Source organism: Pecten maximus, unplaced genomic scaffold (genome assembly GCF_902652985.1).
Source record: "Pecten maximus unplaced genomic scaffold, xPecMax1.1, whole genome shotgun sequence".
Lineage (NCBI taxonomy): Eukaryota > Metazoa > Mollusca > Bivalvia > Pectinida > Pectinidae > Pecten > Pecten maximus.
In genome coordinates, this window is record NW_022979516.1 from 84,023 (window position 1) to 95,062 (window position 11,040).

Sequence of the window (11,040 nt, forward strand, 5' to 3'; positions counted from 1 at the left end):
GGGTTATGCAAAGGTTCGGTTTCGTAGAGGACAAAACAATAACTTTTTTTAATTCCTTTTCTCACGTTTAATAAAATAAACGTGTTTCAATATAAGTTCAAACCTTTTATCACTGTTCTTACAATATAAACGGTTAAAAGCGTTTACTATCAAATCACAATCAAATATTTCGATCGAACGTGTATTTCAAAGTGTGGATCGAAAATCAATCATTTCCAAATGAACTACGTTTTTTAAAAGTGCATCAAAACGGAAGCATCAAAATAAATGATGTCATGTAGTTTGGGTCTCACATTAAATAGAACACAGAAGAATGATCACACAGTTGTGTATGCTTAAAGGATTTCATCGGTCTGCGAATTTCATCGGAAAATACTGATGTTATCAACAACAGAATATCTTGATAGATTCACTATAACCATGTTTAAGATTAAAATATATATACCATATTAAATAACATTGAGTATGATCATCGCACAAAACAAAAACACATATACCGTGGTATGAACAGCAGATACTAAGTACTACAATAAATATCCAAACGGTTGCTTAAAATATTACATATTGAATATTGTATAAATAATTACTATTAAAAAGATTGTTCAAATATCTGAAGTTGTTCCTAAAATGACGTAGTTGTGAATTAATTCATTTTCAAAAGAATTGCAATCATGGCATTTTTTGCCTGTCATTCAGAAATCATATAGAATATTTAGACAGATGTAGATGTTTTTCGGGAATTTAATATGTCTTGGAGTTTGATCAGATAAAACTGAGTTAACCAACATTAGAATACGTTGCAAATTTTACTATCCTCATGTTTCAAGTTTTGATATATCAATAATTACTGATATCAAAACTTTGATTGTCGAAATCCTTTTGATAATTGTAATTAATCACCATTTCATGGAATCAATATGTAGGAATATGCGAATTATCAGACAAAGAAACAAACGTATTACTTACCATCTGTTATCAGGTTCACCAGTAGCCAGGGGAATGAAAAACAACATTACATATATGATCAATACAATGTCAAATAATCTGACAATTTCTATTTCATGAGTAGAATTTAAAATGTCATTGTATAACTACAATAAAAGATTAATAACCGAATTGCAGTTAAACCTGCATTAACATTGAAGTTCTATTTTCAAAATTAACTACATCGCATGCTAGATTTCAATATGGATCTTTTACCATAATATATGTCAGTATCAAAGCTTTTATTATCGATGATATTTCATGAATTGAACTGGATCTCCCTTTTGTAAAATTTATGTTAAGGAATATGCAAAGGTTCGGTTTCGTAGAGGACAAAACAATAACTTACTTCCTTTTCTCACGTTTAATAAAAAAAACTTGTTTCAATATATTTTCAAACCTTTTATCACTGATGTTCCAATATAAACGGTTATAAGCGTTTACTATCAAATCACAATCAAATATTTTGATCGAAAATGTATTTCAAGATATGGATTGAAAATCAATCATTTCCAAATTAACTACGTTTTTTCAAATGTACATCAAAATGAAAGCATTAAAATGGATAGTTTGGTTCCTTAAGGAATGACATCCTTGTGTAAAATCGACATTTTTGATTTAAAAATAAATGATATCATGTAATTTGTGTCTCACATTAAATGAAACACGGAAGAATGATCAGACAGTTGCGTATGCTAAGACTATTCCGTTGGTCTTGACATTTTATAGAAAAAATACTTATGTCATCAACAACAGAATATCGTGACAAATTCACTATAACCATGTTGATGATTTTAATGTATGTACCATATTAAATAACCTGGAGTATGTTCCTCGCACAAATTTAAAACCACATATATGTTGGTATGAACAGCAGTACTATAATAAATATGAAAATGGTTGCTTAAAAGAAGTCAGACACATATGAGATATTGAATATTGTATAAATAATTACTATTTAAAAAAGATTGTTCAAATATCTGAAGTTGTTCCTAAAATGACGTAGTTATGAATTAATTCATTTTCAAAAGAATCGCAATCATGGCATTTTTGCCTGTCATTCCGAAATCATATACAATAATTAGACAGATGTAGATGTTTTCGGGAATTTAATATGTCATGGAGTTTGATTTGGTTCAAATGAATTAACCAACATTAGATTAAGTTGCAAATAATACTATTCTCATGTATTAAATTTTGATGTATAAATAATCACTGATATCAAACCTTTAAGTGTTGAAATACTTTTGATAATTGTAATTAATCCCCCTTTTATTAAATCAATTAGTAGGAATATGCGTATTATCAGACATAGAAACACAAGTATTACTTACCAGCTGTAGTCAGGTTCACCAGTAGTCAGGGGGATGAAAAACAGCATTACTTATATGATCAATACAATGTCATATAATCTGATATTTGTATTTCACGAATAGCTTTATAATGTTCATTTATTCCTAATGTTAATTTTATAACTAAAATAAGGCATAATAACCAAATTGCAGTTAAACCTGCATTTCCATTGAAGTTTTATTTTCAAAATTAAATACATCGCATGCTATATTTCAACATAAATCTTTTACTATAACATATGTCAATATCAAAACTTCAACTATCGATGATATTATATGAATTGAATGGGGTCTACTTATTTATAAAACTGATATTAAGGAATATGAAAAGGTCCAGTTTCGTAAAAGACAAAACTATAACTTACTTCATGTTGTCATGCTTGATAAAAAAGCATGTTTAAATATTTTGTTTTCAAACCATGTATCACTGGTGTTTCAATATATTGTTATCAACAACAGAATCGTGAGACATATTCACTATAACCATATTTAAGATTACAATATCTATATATAGACCATATTAATTAATCTGGAAAATATTCATCGGACAACTTATAAACCACATGTTTCTTTATATGAATATCAGATACTGAGTTATATATAACACATAAATAAAAGTCGCTTAAAAAAGCCAGACACATATGAGCTATTGAATATTGTATCAATAATTGCTATTTGATAAAGATTGTCCAAAGGTATGATATGGTTCCTAAAATGACGTAGTTATGAATTAATTCATTTTCAAAAGAATTGCAATTATGGCATTTTGCCTGAAATTCGGAAATTATACAGAATCATTAGACAGATGTATATGTTCTCTGGGATTTGATATGTCATGGAATTTGATAAGGTAAAACTGAATAAATAAACAATAGATTAAGGTGCAAGTTTCACTCTCATCATGTATCAAGTTTTGATGTATCAATACATTTTAGTATAAAAGCTTTAAATGTCGAAATCCTTTTAATACTTGTATTTAATCACCCTTTTATGGAATCAATATGTATCAATATGCGTATTATCAGACAAAGGAACAAAATTATTACTTACGTCCTGTAATCGGGTTCACCAGTAGTCAGAGGGATGAAAAACAATAGTAGATATCTTATCAATACAATGTCAAAATACCTGATAGTTTGTATTTCACGAGTAGCATTTATAATGGAGAATGTAAAATGTTCAATGTATAACTATAATGAAACATTAACAACCGAATTGCAGTTCAACCTGCATTAACATTGTAGTTTATTTTCAAAACTAACAACATCGCATGTTATATTTCCGTAAGGATATTCTACTATAATATATGTCAATATCAAAGCTTTAACTATCGATGATATTCCATGAATTTAACTGGACAAAACTATAACTTCCTGCTGTCACGTTTGATGAAAAATATCTTTCAATATATTTTTAACCAATTTATCACTGGTGTCACAATATAAACGGTTGAAAGCGTTTACTATCTTACTATCAATTCACTATCAAATATGTTGATCGAAAATGGATTTTCAAGTATGGATTAAAAATTAACCATCTCAATGTGAAATAATATCATGTCATTTGTGTTTATTATTAAATAATACACAAAATAATAATCAGACTGTTGTAATGTTTAGAAGATTTTACCGGCCTTGGCATTTTATATAAAAACTACCATGTTATCAACAGCAGACTTCTGTGACAGATTCACTATCACCATGTTTAAGATTATAATACATATACAATAATGTACCATATTGATTTATCTGGAGTATTAATATATTCATGATCAAGATAAGAAAAAAAATAGTACAACATCTAATAATCTGTCCCATTGTTGTTTTTTTCAACAGACTATATATCATGTATTAGTTTTCCAAAATGAATAAAAATCATTCAAAATCATAATTTTTTTTTGAAATTTCAAACTGATTATTCTTACAAAGATGATGATATATCAATAATTGTGTTTTGTATACATTCCAGTTTGCTTTAAAAAAAATCGTCGTCGATTATCTCGAATTCCATATATATCTTGTATATATGATGAATATACACTATAATATATCTATATCAATATCAAACCTTTAATTATTGCCGTTAAACCCTAGCTGATACGATGAAGGTATAACACTAATGCAAAATGTATCAATAGTTGATTATCTAAATACAAATAAACCACGACTTCATTGAGTAAAAGTTTCCTCATTGGACAGTTCGATTAAAGTAGGCGGGGCTTCAGGGCCTTTTTTAGGACACCGACTTGTTATGCACCTGTATTCTGCTGTGATAAGGGATTCCCCACGTAAGGAGAATTCGAACTTACTGTATTTGCATAAATTACGATATCTGTATCATTGAATATAAACTAAAAATATTGTTTATACCGATGGTTCATTAGTTACAAGGAAGTGTCTTTCATGTATGAACAACACATATGGCTGCTCATTACAAACTGGTTAGACCAAATTGATGATTATCCCCGACTACAACTTCGCATCGGCTTGAATAGTTCAAGTACGCATGCGTGACAAACTTTTTCGTAAACATCACCTAGCGGTCCCATACAATGTTTGATGTGATCATAGGGAATTTGCGCTCAATCGATGTGATTACTAATTGCAATAACATATAAGCATGTAACAGCCCTGGTCGTGAGATAAACCGCCACCTTACTTAAACGACGACGCCGATGCCGATGCCAAAGTCGATGCTGATTATTAATTCGAACTCCACTTACTTCATTCAAGCCAATATAATAGATAGTTAGAGATTTTTTTATGTGTTGTAATTGTCTAGACTCATAGAACTAATATGTAGAAATATGCGTATTTTCAATTTTTGAAAAACATTATCAAAAGCATACGTTTCTTGGATTAATTACAAGACAATATTACATATGTTAAAGTATCAAATGTACAGTCTAGATACATGGGCGATGTTGCAAATTGTATCGATAATTACTCTATCAGCAAAGTATATTTTGATAGTTGATGTAAAAGTAAAATAACCAAAATACACTATCATGATTTTTAGAAGAAATGCGATCCTGTCATGTTCAACAGACATAAAAATATGCAGTAAAATAAAGCGACAAGTGTCGATTTTCGGGGATTTGATAGCTCTCTGTAGGCTTCACTTATTCCGTCGATATCAGAATGATGTGTCAGAGCGGAGGATCAAGGTTGTTAAAACCGTATCAACTTGTTTTCCCCATTAAATGTTTAATTAGCAATAGTCATTTATTTTTGTCACCCTTTCAGAAATTGCCTTTGCCTTGTATAGGAAGACCAATTTATGATTTCATGTTGCAGATGCTTCGCTTGCTGACTGAATTGAGTCTATAGGGGTCATCATAATTCTTAATCTCGATATCAAAACCATGTTGAAAGTTTAACAGGACAGTTTTGTTGTTGTGCCTAAAGATAAGGAACATGATAGTTTGACCTCATCTGTAAACAATGCTGCAAATTCTGAACTAGACTTCCTGATAACCAGATAACCCAGGGAACACATTATCAAAATTGTCAGTAGAGGAAAAAACTTACTCAAAAGTTTTGTTTTAACAACCTTTTTTTTTTTTTATTAGTTCCAGACAAACATAAACAACAATACTCTCTTAATTACGTACGTGGAATCAATTTTTATGAATACATTTTTGGTGTATTTTAAATGTACTATTACATTCTTAATTATTGGGCTGTATAGTGTACGTAGAATTGAAACAATCAACCAATGAATATATTGAGTGGAGCTAATTGAAAAATGGGATTTGGGGATAGTTGGGATAAAAAGTAGAAGCTGATTTAGAAAAGTAGGAGAAGAAGAAACGAGATTTTCAACGAAGGAAAAAATGACGATTTCTCAAAACATAAACGGGTATCATTTCAATATATGACTATGTACATGTCATATTCATGATTTTAATAGGTGTTTGGACGTGAAATAAACCACAAATAGCTATGAATGATTACTTACCCGAAATTGTGTCTTCATCAGATGAATCCCAACCATCGTCTCTGGAACGAGACGCCATTTTGAACTCCAGTTCCACCTCTATTTACGATGCCTAAGGGGTCGCTGTAAGAATATTACAATAGAGATAGCAATGGGCAGGATTTACGTTTCCCGTACTATTTATCGTTAATCATTTGCCATACATAAATTACTTTAAAAAAACTTCACAGGTTCACAATAGAACTGAAAAACATATATATTTTGAAAGTTATGTTTTAGATGCCATTTCTGTTGATATTTGTAAGGACGCAGACTCAATCCAGACTTTCTAATAGCACAGAACTTACTCCTTAGCTCCGAACGACACGCAACTTTCAATGGTACTATTGAGGGCAAATTATGTACTCAAGACTTATACCAAGGGATAGGTAAGAGGACACAATAATTACTAAATACTTCTAGACTAAACGCCATTTCTAATAATACTTTCATGACACATATTATTCCAGACTTCCGGACCAGAAGCTATTTCTGTTGACACTTTAAAAGGATAAAGTTCTTGCTCCAGACTTCTAAACCAGACACCATTTCTAATAACACGTTTGAAGACAGAGTACTTACTCCTAAACTTAAACCAGACTCTATTTCCAATGCTACCTTTTAGGAAACATATTACATCAGACCTTTGAACTAGACGGCTTTCTGGCAATACTTTTGTGGACACAGTAATGATTTCAGACTTCTGACCCAGAGCCCAGTTCTTATGATAATTTTGAGGACAAAGTACTTACTTCAGACTTCTGAACCATACACCATTCATAATGCCACTTTTAGTACACAGTCTTACTTCTGAACCCGAAACAAGACGCAATTTCAAATCATCTAATGATAAAATTGAGAAATACTATTCATCCAGATTTCTGAACCAGGGCGGTTTATAATGCTACTTTTAGGGCACACATTACTCGAGAATTCTGGGCCATACCCTATTTCCTGTGACACGTTTGAGGACATAGTACTCAGTGGCATAGAAAGTTGGCAAAAAAGGGGGAGGACAATAATTAATTCGTTTAAAAAAAAAACTATTAAAATCTAACACATGTGTATTTAATGAATGTGCGTTAAAATAGGTGTATTTATTCATTGTATGCATTTGTGATGGAAAATAATTGCTTTCTTTACTTTTTAATTTGTTTATATATATTTAAATCGGTCGTTATAACTAAAAATGAAAACTTCATTTAGCAATGCAATTTTGTTTTATTTAATATATATATATTTGTTTAATCTGTTTACGCATATTGAACGCCAGCTAATATGGAAATGATTATAATAATATGTAATAGATCTTTTTAAAATCTATGCAAAATCATAGCAAAATGACATACACATTACAAATGACAAGATGAGTAATAAACTGCCTTTGCAATCAAAACCACTTAAACGCAATCATTTTCCACTCTTGAAAAAGTGGATGGATTTGTTGCATTTGAATAATTGGAATTAACGTTACTGCTGACTTTATTACATTTCATAATGTTTTGTTTTTGTATATTTTTTAATTACTTAATTTACCTAGATATATACGCGATTGTATTAATAACCATACGAAATAATAATTTGAATCCATGTTAAATCTTATCTTTATATTTACATGAATTTAAGTAATTAGGCTAATAATTTTAGTAACGCCGGATACAACGATACATGTGCCGTTGGTTATTTCTTAAATTGAGTTTTTTAACGTTACCATTACGAACATATTTTCCCTCTACACCACTGGTTCTTACTCTGGAGTTCTGAACCAAACACAATTTCTAATGATATTTTGGACGACATAGTACTTACTCCTGAATTATTAGCCAAACGCCATTCCAAGTTATTCTTTTTCTTGTCAATCACAGGTTGATGCAGTCGCTATAAAAAGACAAAAACCGCGATTCTTTGAAATAAAAATAAATACTGATTAGTCATTAAATAGAAGACTTGGTAGAAGCAAGAATGTTAAAAAAGTAGAACAGTGTACTTTGCCATTGCATATCAAATGGCTAATCCATGTGCTATGTTTATAAATATTCATCTTTCCTTTATTTGGTCTGTGGCATAGTGTATTTACATCTGCGCATTGAAATATTCATTTGTTTACAGGCAAATACTAAAAATGAGTGACACATTTAATATGATAATATTAAGATTTTTTTCTCTTAAATTTTGATTTTTTTTTTTTTTGATTTTTATTTTTCAAAATAGTAATGAGAGGGCACAGCATTAATACTTATTTCATTACCCCTTTTAAAATTTCAGAAGATAAGAATTCACCAGTTTCATTTTAGGTACCTTAATGTTTAGTAGAAATGACCGGTGTAATATATATGGCACTCAGTTAAAAAGAAAGAGGCTTAAGGTATTGTAGCTATCTGTGATCGTAACATAGTTATCTAAAGGCTCTAGGAAAGCTATGTTAGGCAATATATGGTTCTGAAATAGGTATCTTATTGTGCACACATAACTATCTTCGGGCTCAAACCTCGTAACCTAGGACCCTTACATTGATATCCTACATAGATGTATATGTCAAAACAATGGTTAACCAAGTCAGAGCCATAAGAAAGCTATGTTAGTTCGCTAAGGTTACTACGTTATGGCCCTAGATTACTAATTTAGGGCCTGTAATACAATATGTAAGGACCCTATATTACAAAGTAACGACCTAACATTATTATCCTAGTGCAAAAAGATAGCCAAATCACGACTGCAGCAAAAATAGCTTGAACTTTGAACCAGAAGCAAAACCGCCCTATCGATCGAGAACATGGTGTGAAGTAAACAACTATTAATAAATGACAGAGGTTGACACTTCGTTAAAATGTAATATACTGGATTATATATCAGTGGTAAGGTCAAGAATATTCCTGTCGATACAGGAGGCATTATAACAAACACATTATCCCGAATCAATTCACCTTTTTCATCAATGATGGCAGAATTTTTCTTTGTACATTTATTGGTAGGTTGGAGAACAAAATTGTTCAGGACTTGCTCCCTTTCTTTTGCCCAGAAAACCATACACTAGTTTTAAGAGCGGCTCCTCTACATTTACCCATAATAGTATATTCTTGTTTCATAAATGACTCCCCTACATTTATCTAGAGTAGTATACGCTTAACAGAAACTCCCTTTCATTTAACCTTAAACATCCAGTGTAGATACAATTTGTATATCCATTTTTTTTATAATTTCAGTTATAACGTCTAGCTAAGTTGTCCCTTTAAACTTACACGGTTATTTCGGCATATTACAGGTCAGTGCTAAAGTAAGTATTTTCCGATAACGCCTTCAATTAGGTACATAATGCAATGTAGGCGCCCCTACCAAACTTCATGTCAAGAATATGTGTATATGATTGTCTGGATACATCTTACCACAGAGTTGTGCGCACTGAACATCTCGTATGCCTATAGATATTATTTACAGCTATGGTTTGCCTGTTTTTAAATATACGTATAACCTATGAATACTTATTAGTTAGCTGATTTCAATAGCCTTCATATATCAAACTTTACCTTTATATCAGTCTTTAATTTACTTCAATTTATTAAAACAAACCTTGATATTCACACAATCGATAAAGTCCTGGTTACTTCTATAACATAATATTTGGAAGACTGCAATATAAATTTTAATTTATAGGTACTCATCTTAATCCGTTTCAAATGATTAACATTGCATTAATTCTTGTTATTAAATATTGATGTACACTTGATGAATTTTGAATATTTTTGTCTGTTTATTTACAGCTGCTAAAATAATCATATTTGTTTTTCTTGTATTATTGAGCAATCAGAATTACACACAGCTGAAATTATTCTTGATTTGTAATCATTTCAAAATATAGGCATATCATGCTCCAAGCTACAGCAAACAACGAAAACAAAACTGGATATAGATTACCTTAAATTTCGAAACGAGGTAAATCCTCTCCAAACGCCTTGTAGTAGGACGCCATTTTCGAATCACTCCTTAGGACACGGAACGTATAAAATAACGTGTGATTTCGCTCCGTGCTGTATGACCGTAGACTATGTCAGTTGTCACTATTTCAACGTGTACACAGTCAAAAATGTGTTCATTACTTGATTTCGAAACAGTTTTATTGTAAAACATATTAAAGTTTTACTTAACAGGCAAACATATGAAAATAATGAAAAAAACCTTGTTGTCATTGTGAATTTGCATCATTTCAATTGTTGCAACATGTTAGCATTTCCCATTTGTATAATATCGTCTAATAGTTTTGAAGTAAAATATCGACATTTTATATCATACGAATAATTGGTGTGATCAAAGTTTAGTTCAAATTTGATTTATGTGATATAACAAAATCATACTTTTTAATATTTGCATCAGATTTATTTTAAAATTACACAATTATCACAATATCTTCATAAGAGCTTGTTCAAATTTGAAAATGTGTCGAACTGTTTCATGAACCTACCTTAGTATAGAAACTCATAGACGAGTTTATGCCAATGCCGTAGAATTTCCCAATCTTCCCTTAGATACTAAGGTTACGTGCAATTCTGGATACGTAATGTTGTACAAAACTCTTACATGGAATCCTACGGAGTGATTTGGGATTTCATGGGGATTCCCCGATCTATTCATTTAAAATTTTAAAAAGCAAACAAGCACTGACAGATCCTGTCTTTATAAGTGTACGTATACAAAAGAATCCATAATAAAAATGTATTTTTGAATATACGTG

The 11,040-nt window shown here is 30.6% G+C and overlaps 1 long non-coding RNA gene across 1 annotated transcript; it reads right to left on the reverse strand.

Moving 5' to 3' along the window:
* Positions 1-6,296: 6,296 nt before the first annotated feature.
* LOC117318780 lies at positions 6,297-10,425 on the reverse strand. The gene is made up of 3 exons (XR_004530449.1): positions 10,227-10,425; positions 8,124-8,192; positions 6,297-6,398 (listed from the first exon to the last, which is right to left on the reverse strand). It is a non-coding gene; the product is annotated as an uncharacterized LOC117318780 (long non-coding RNA).
* Positions 10,426-11,040: the final 615 nt, after the last annotated feature.